Consider the following 8,146-nt stretch of genomic DNA (forward strand, 5'->3'; position numbering starts at 1 on the left):
CTCTAATATACACTTTCATATTGAGACTCACTTCTTAAGGCAGAGATTCTTTGGTAGACTTTTTCCTCACCCCCAACCTCCAAATCCCACTACTTCATGGCAGTAATGATCATGCTTGGTTACATGAAACAGCAATAATTTAAATGAGGACACAATATGAAAATAATCTTGATATGATGGTTATGGCTGCTTAGTTATGTCCTCCTATTTTCAATCTGTGCTATTTATTTATGCTATACTGTCTCTGAATTCATATTTTATTAATACTAAACATTTCCTTTTTTGTCTTTTCAACCCCTGCTGCACTACGGGGAGATTTTTGAAGACACAAATGGAAGTTAGGTGTCTAACTGATATTTATGTCTTTATAAATCCCTCCTCCCATCTCTCTGGGTCATTTTTCAGCTTGTTTCTGTCATCCTGTACATTTGCTAGCCCTCCAGTTTGTGTGAGTGCACAAGTTTGATTCCAGTTGAATATACACTAAGGAAACTCTTGACAAAGAAAGACATAAAGCTGCTATACACAGTGCTGAGGAGAGCCTGTATTATTTATTTTAATCATAAAAAATGCATCTGGAAACTAAATAGTGTGAGAATGAGTAGAGCTGAAAGCTAATTATCGCTTGTAGACTTACTGAGGCTTCATCATTGTGAGAAAAGCAGCTCCATGGTCCACCTTTAATTGCACCATGAACAACAGTTTGAGAACCTTTATACCACTGACCTGAAACAGTAACTTATCCCTACGGGTTTAATTTACACCCATTGCTGTTAGCACAGTGAAATAAGGCACTAGTTTGTTTTTTTTTACTTCTGAAGATATGTTCAGTTGGGCTTCAGGGTAGGTTACAAGTGAATGTGAATTTGATCATTTCAATGGCTGCTTGTCTAGATGAAAAACGTAATTTAACATGAATGACAGCCTCACCTCAGAAAAGGCTCAGAACTGGACTATTATGGTGTGTGTATAGGCTGTTATGCAAGCTTCCCCACACAGCACCACCATCTATCAGTCTATCTCACTTTCGTGGGCACCAAGTTCACCTCATTATTACATGTTAAAAAGCACCACCCAACGCCTGTGGAACAACACATTGATTTTATGATCATACACTTTGTTTTAGAGCAACATGCATTCTGTCTGAGTAAGAGATGTGGATCCCCCCTGTCCAGGTCCAGTTCTGATATGCTTTGGCTGGGAGGGTTATCAATTAAATGCTGTCATTTGAAGCCAAGGTGTTTGCAGTTCTGCCCTGTGACTCTTCTCATAAGCAGGAGTCAAGAGATTAACAGTGTGACTGCTGTTAAAAACTGATTGAAACTCAACCTCTTTAATCTGGCTTTTAGACCAAAAAGACACTGGAGGTGATTCTGGCCCTAAACACTCAAGTTGGAGACCCAAGGTCCAGTGCCTTGCTCCAAACACTCTTTCATTATTTATCCACAGTGGACCATCATTAACAGGAAAGACTGAGGGCCCCACATCAGAATATTTCATAGCTCGGTGGTTACTGCACTCCCCCGAGAGGTAGGAGACCCCTATTCAAATCCTTTCTTCCCCTCTGGCAGAGAGGGGGAAAATTGAACCTAAGTCTCCCACATCCCAAGTAATTACTTTAACCACTAGGCTAGAAGTTATTAGATGAGTGTCTCTTCCAGCGGCTATTTTGTGTGGAACAAGGCAGGCGCCTAACTCATTCCTACAAAAGGATCTAAACTGTCTGATTCCAGGCAGCTGGTTCCCGCTCGTAGATTGCTAAACAAAGTTAGGCACCTCCCTACAGTCTGGACTCAGGTCACTATCTCCGAGAGGGGTGTGGGTTAGCATACATCCCTCTCATGCACATCCCCCATTGGGGAGCTTAGACAGCTTCCTGCCTAGTGTGTTGGCTTTGTGGATCATATTCTAAGGTGCCTATGTCCCCATTCCTTGCATAGGGATCCTAACCACCTAACTTGGAATTGTGGATTGCGGTGTTGTTCCTGTGATTTTCTAGGCTCCTAGAAGTTAAGAACTGTGATGCTCAGCACTGCAACACCTAAGTTCCTTTGTGGATCCCACCCCCTGTGTCCACTGCACTGAAACAGGTTTCAACTTGGAGTATTAAAGATTAAAACTGGTATTATGCTTTTATTGCCTGCTTGTTATTGGGGCTTGATGGAGGGTTGCAAAAGACATCATTACCTTTACTCCTCCAATAGGGAAAAAAAATCTAAATGTGATTATGTTGTTGCTGCTGTCAAAATACAAAGCTTGATACCCCTTTGAGGCTTAAGCTGAAATGGAGAGAGAATGGATTCCTTTAACATTGAAGAAACTTGTCTTAAGAGGAATAGTCATGGTAAAATAGTCATACTGAAAGTACTTTATAAAATGTAGCTAATTACCCTTACAACATCCCAGTAAGCACATGCAATTATTATCCGTTAGATTGTCAATTGAATATTCAAGTCAAGAAGGCCTATGCAGATAGATAGATAGATAGATAGATAGATAGATAGATGTACCTGTACTTTAACTGCACAGTCTGATCCACAACAAAATGAGAAAAATATAGTATTGCATGCTTTTAGTGAAACAAAGATATAAACAACCCCACTCCTCAGTGGCAAGGGGGAACATTCAAAACAATGCAGTCTACTCCCCTCTCCACACCCAGCCAGGTCTCTGGTGGAATATTGGCTCAGTCTCTTTCCTCACCACTTTGTAAACAGTTTGCGCACCCAGGATGCATGGAGGCAGCAGCCTCTCTACTTCACCAGGTGTAGGACAATTAGCCTTAGCTTTTGCACAGGGTGTCCTTCCCTTTGTGTCCTTCCACCTCCACTAATGCAAAGACCAAGGCCAATCTGGCCCTATATAAATATACTTGCAGTTTGTCTCGGATGACCTGGTTGCACATCTAGTGTCTCAGAATGAGTGGTCATTAAGATGGCTGCTACAGGATCCAAAATGACCCCAACATCAGAGGTCAGATTTGAGTTCCAGTGTCATAAACAATTTGATTGTAAGCTCTTTTGGGCAGACTTTCTTTTTTGTTATATAGGTGTAAGGCATCTAACATAAGGGGCTGGGGGTGAGGCTGATTCAGACCTCTAAGCATTACTGAAATACAAATAACTATAGTACTCATTCAGAGATAGGGGAAATGAGACCAGGATGTCACTCGACTACTCGATCCACAAAAAGACTATGTAAAAGATTACAGTTCAGGATATTCTGGCTCCCAGTCTTGTGCTCAGATGATGCCTCTCTCCACCACACTCTGGAAATTCAAAATCAGCCCCATTTTCATGATGCTTTCAAGCTAAAATGGGCTGACTTTCAACAAAGTATGTTTGTTCTTGCTGACAGAACCTACAGCATTATAACTGAATGGCACTTTTTCAGAAAAACAAGATTGGGGAAGAGGTGTGAACAGGGATGAATATTTTTCTCAGCTATTTTCAGAAATCTATAAAAAATGGTCTGCAGTTTTGCTCCACTCTAATTTCTAAGTTAAAGCACAATATATTAGCAAAAGGTCATCTCACCACAGAAGATAGAAGGAATTTGAGAGGCGCTGAATGCTGCAAATTATCACATTGCAGTCCCATCAAATACCCCATTTCGAAGAAATGTACACAAAGACCCTTTTCTTGTTTCACTCTTTTGATGAATGAGGCTTCTTCCCAACGCCAAAGGAGACATCCATCTGGGTTTTGGAAACTTCCTTGGTTGTTCCCTGGAAAGAGTCACCAGTCACCTTTCTCTTTCCACTTCTTGCACATTCCAGCTAGAGAGGCTTCCTTTCAAAGAGCACGATCCTACCAAATTCTAGTGAGAAGGGGAATATTTTGATTTCCACCTACATACAATTTTTATTAAACTATAAGCTCATTGTTTCTTTCATTTCCCAAGCCTAAAAGAAAGCTGGCAAGGAGTCTGTCATCCACAGTAACATACTGTCTTTCTCTCTGTCCCTTTGTTATTTATGGACCATTATCAGGCCATTATCTCCCTGGAAGTTTGAACTGTCTCATTTCATGATTTTTCCTGTGAGATAATTTTTGTACCAATGTGTCCATATGTGCATATATTATTTGAGATAAAATATTTGACTCAAATTTCCTTAAACATTTTGCACCCAAGTTTTCTTTACTAACTTCCTGTAAACAAATATCAAGAGAAACACAAGGGTCAGGCCTATCTACCATAACAGTGCAATTCTGGCACATGCCATTTCACTCTTTCAGTGGTTTTGAATACATATTAAGGGCCTAGTGGACCCTTTGTTAAATCTGTTTGTTCTAGGTTAATTTTATAGTTGCTTATTGGGATCTTCAGACTAGTTAGGTATATTCACAGTGAGTGGGGAGAATGTAGCCAAGCTGCTATATCCATCCTATTCAAGTGAATTTACCTTCATATCTCCTTAATACTCTCCTCACATTACTTTTTCCATGCACCATACTCAAATACTGCAGCAGCTACAGAAAAAATGTGATGGGATCATGAGTTTAGGCTGTACTGTGCTATCAGATTTCAAGCAGACCTCCCCACTGAAATCAACAGAAAGCTTTGCTTACAATAATAACAACACAGTATGACCCTGTGGATTATCACTGAGTTAATACATGATTATTTGTGTCCTGTATAATAAAACCTTGCCTTCCTTTGGAAATATTAGCAAACACACAAATCAACATTTTTGTTATTAGCAAATTTTTCTAGCATTTCCATTTTTTTGAGTTTCTGAGACAAGACTAAATAATTTTCACTTCCTGAAAATTGCCATCTTAGACAGTTGATTTCTCAAACTTTACCGTGAAAGAATTTTTTTAAAAATTATTGCTTTCTCAAAACATTATTATATCTCTCCTAAGCCTTCAAAGTGGATTTTTGTATCATATTAGAGTAAAATCAAAGGAACTGCCATACTGTCAGTATTAAATCTGGAGCTGAAGCTACTACAGTAGTCAGAAGAACTTAACTGTGATCATCAACAACCTTTTCTCAAAACATCTGCCATTAGCATCTGAGAAAGCACTAATCCACATTACAGAAGTCTATGACTATTACCGTCACCATAGATCATACTCAGCTCTGTATGAAATGTGTAGTATAAATTAACTTTCTGCCTAATCATTTTTTCTAAGGACTTTGAACACTCCGAGAGGATTCTCTGTGAGAGATCGGGGAGAAAAAATTACATAAAAAACAGGATCCTCTTTGATTGTGCTAGTAAAGAAAAAGGACAACTGAACAGAGTTTGCCTCCAATTACAGATAATGGGCAAGTTGGCCAAAAGGAATATAAGGTGAATGGAAGCATTGGTGCCACAATGATCCAAGGTTTATAGAAATTAGAGAATTAAAAAAAGTAATTAAAAAAATCAGTTACAATTAAAGAAGAAAAACACTAACACTATTTCCTTCAAAGTCCTGCTTTTCAATGAAGTGAGAGTTGCAGCATTATTTCCATATCTCAAGGTTATATAAACAGAGTGCAAGCCATGAACATTTCACAAGTCAATTTCTATAATGTAATGCTGTTGATGTTGACAAAATGGTTAGCCTCCCTCATCCTAGAGTGCAATTCTATTCCAGCTGCAAATGAGATACACTCCCACTGCACTCCCACCTGAAAATGAATGGCAAGGACTTGTACCCTGTCATTTACACTGCAGTAGGGTCCCATTATGAAAACCTTATACAAATATAATTATTTATTTAGCGTGTGTGTAGTCATCTAGCCAAGCAATGGCATCTTCAGTGGTGTGATGCAGTTTTTCTAGACCACCGCTGAAGCTAGTCAGCAGGCATTCATCGACAATGGATCAGCATCCTCGTTGTGCCACCTGCCAGTACCTGACAGCAGTCAGGGAACCTAATGATCCAATCAGCGAGCCGAATTCCACGAGCACCAGCTCAATAAATCCCACCACTGTCATCACCAACAACCCCAATGTGCAGCCCGGTGACTTCTATGTTGCTGGTCCAGCTCTATGCGTGTTACAACTTAACGTGGAGGGTTCGTCAGTTGCCAAGTGTGATTTACAAATATAATAAATGGCAGTCCCTGACTAAAGGGCTTATCATCCAAGAGGCAAGATATAACAGATGGATAAAGCTAACAAGTATATGGAGAAAGGAGAACACACTAACCAAAATAATAGAACATTCTAGCACTGACTAGCTGTGTGCACAATTTTTAGTCAATCAACAGCAGTAATCACAAAACTCAACACACACCTAGACAAAAAGTTTAGCACACACCTACTAGCCCAGTGACTAATTCCACTCACCAGGCCAAACTACACTGGTGCCACCATCCAAGACATGCCCCCTCTTGCCTGGTCTCTCGTTGGGACAGGTAACCCCCTCTGCTTGGACCTAAAAAAAATCTCACCTCCCACTATGAGCTGCTAATTAATGTTGCCCTCCACACAACACAAATACCAAATTACTTAGGATCATAGAATCATAGACTATTAGGGTTGGAAGAAACCTCAGGAAGTCATCTATTCCAATCCCCTGCTCAAAGCAGAACCAACACCAACTAAATCATCCCAGCCAAGGCTTTGTCAAGCCGGGCCTTAAAAACCTCCAAGGATGGAGGTTAAATTAAATTAAAGCTGGATCATCCCCACTCCACCAAATGAGTGCTGGGCACCCTCCTGTAATAAATCCATTAACACTGAGATCCTCCCACAATAAATTAATGCTGGGCAATCTGCCTTTCACCCCTCCAATACATCAATTAATGCTCCTCCTCTAACACCTCTACTTGATCCATCCCATCCCATCTCCTGATGTCTCTAATGCCCACTTATCTCCTCCCTTACTCTTCTCTTTAACCTCTCAGTCTCCTCTAAAACAACAAGGAGTCCGGTGGCACCTTAAAGACTGACAGATTTATTTGGGCATAAGCTTTCGTAAATAAAAAAATCCACTTCTTCAGATGCATTTTTTTTACCCACGAAAACTTATGCCCAAATAAATCTGTTAGTCTTTAAGGTGCCACCAGACTCCTCATTTTTACAGACTAACACGGCTACCCCCTGATACTCACTCTCCTCTGGCTCTTTCCCCTCAAAATTCAAGAATGCTTTAGTCTTTCCCATTTTAACCCCTCGCCAAAATTTACTCCATATCCCTCTCCAACTACTACCCCATCTCCCCTCTTCTTTCATCTCTAAGCTCATTGAACACCTTGGCTACAATCACGGTCTGAAGTTGCTCTTGCCAAAGTCTCGACCTTTTCCTAGCCAAGTCTCAGAATCAGTTCTCCATCCTCATCCTCCTTGACTTGTCAGCCACTTTGACACTCAACCATCCTCCTCTTAAAATCTTGTCCTCCCTTGACTTTGGTGACTCTGTCCTCTCCTGGTTCTTCTCCTACCTCTATAATCACTTTTTCCACAGAGTGTCCCTTCAAGGCTCCTCCTCATCCCCCCTCCAACTTTCTGTGGGGATTCCCAAGGGCTCTGTCCTTGGTCCCTTTCTTTTCTCAATCTAGACCGTATCTCTGGAAAATATCATCTGCAAACACAAATTCAACTACCATCTCTACACTGACAACTCACAAATCTCTCTCTCTTCTCCAGACCTGGCTCCTTCTGTCCAAACTAAAATCTCAGCCTTTCTCTCAGACATCTCCTCATGGATGTCTATCTGTCATCTCAAGCTCAACTTAGCTAAAACAATATCCACACCCCTCAAGTCATCCCCACTACCTCCTTTCACTATGAACAGCACCACCATCCTGCTTGTCACTCAGGTCCATAATATGTTTGTCATCTTCAGCTTAGACCTCTCTCTAAGTCCTCACATCTAGGCTAGGTCTAAATCTTGGCAATGACTTCCGCATAGCATCTGTAAAATACAGCCTTTCTTATCCATCCACACAACTAAAACTCTTATCATCTCATGTCTTGGTTACCATAACAACCTTCTCTCTGGCCTTCATAAATGCAATCTGTCCCACTCATATCCATTCACAGTGTTGCTGTAAAGATAGTTTTCCTAGTCCATTACTTTTACCAAGTCACCCTTCTCTTTTCATCTCTCCACTGGCTCCCCCTTCTCTACGGTATCAAACATAAGTTATTTGCCTTCTCCTTCAAGGCCCTTCACCGTACAAAAGATTTCATGGGTGCTGG

Source organism: Dermochelys coriacea, chromosome 3 (assembly GCF_009764565.3).
Source record: "Dermochelys coriacea isolate rDerCor1 chromosome 3, rDerCor1.pri.v4, whole genome shotgun sequence".
Lineage (NCBI taxonomy): Eukaryota > Metazoa > Chordata > Testudines > Dermochelyidae > Dermochelys > Dermochelys coriacea.